Genomic DNA, 538 nt, shown 5'->3' with positions numbered 1-538 from the left:
CTGGAGAATATCATCCTGAGTGAGGTAACCCAATCACAAAAGAACAAACACGGTATGCACTATCTGATTAGTGGTTATTACCCCAGAAGTTTGGAATACAGGAAGAACAACCCACAAACCACAAGGAATTCAAGAAGAAGGAAGACCAAAAGGTGGACATTTCATTCCTTCTTAAAAGGGGGAAGCAAATACTCACGGATGGAGTTGCAGAGATTAACTATGGAGCAGAGACTGAAGGAAGGGCAAGCTAGCCTAAATATAGCTATCTCCTGAGAGGCTCTGACAGTACCTGACTAATACAAATGTAGAGGCTCACAGACATCTATTGAACTGAGTAGAGGGGCCCCAGTGAGGGAGTTAAAGAAAGGACCAATGGAGCTGAGAGGGTGGCAGCCCCTTAGGTCCAACAACAATATGAACTAACTAGTACCCTCAGAGCTCTTAGGGTCGCAACCACCAACCAAGTACTGCATGGAGGGGTCTGATTGTTCTGGCAGCATGTGTATAGTAGAGGATTGCAATTTGATCATCAACAGGA

Source organism: Mastomys coucha, unplaced genomic scaffold (genome assembly GCF_008632895.1).
Source record: "Mastomys coucha isolate ucsf_1 unplaced genomic scaffold, UCSF_Mcou_1 pScaffold22, whole genome shotgun sequence".
Classification (NCBI taxonomy): domain Eukaryota; kingdom Metazoa; phylum Chordata; class Mammalia; order Rodentia; family Muridae; genus Mastomys; species Mastomys coucha.
Note: the sequence above shows the minus strand (reverse complement) of the source record.